The sequence below is a fragment of the Octodon degus genome, unplaced genomic scaffold, assembly GCF_000260255.1.
Source record: "Octodon degus isolate 3935 unplaced genomic scaffold, OctDeg1.0 scaffold00298, whole genome shotgun sequence".
NCBI lineage: Eukaryota > Metazoa > Chordata > Mammalia > Rodentia > Octodontidae > Octodon > Octodon degus.
The window spans coordinates 613,808-614,255 of NW_004524874.1; positions in this window are offsets into that span (position 1 = coordinate 613,808).

Sequence of the window (448 nt, forward strand, 5' to 3'; positions counted from 1 at the left end):
ATGACTCATCCACATGGCTGACACTGACAAATGATCTACAATCTGAGGTGCAGGATGTCAGGAAAAATCCTGAGAGGATTTGACTGGCCTTATCAGACCCAAAAGCTACAGTTCTTTTTGCATAGGTCTTGCTTTATATTGGTCTTAACCATCCAGCAGAAAACTATAAAAATGAAGTATAAGAAGCAAAGCCATGTTTTTATGTTGAGCTGTAGGGGACTGAGGTGAACAATTTTGACACTGCCAGTGAAATGGAAGACCCAATACTACTATGGACTACTGGACTCTTTTAGAATATTTTGCTAAGTTAACACACCTATGATATTCAAGTAATGGAACTAAACAAAAAAGAGGGTCAGATGAATGTCAATTTTGTATCTGTATATTCAAAATTGTTTGGATAGATATATAGTTCTGTTCTCTTAATGAATAGAGGGATTTGTTCTAA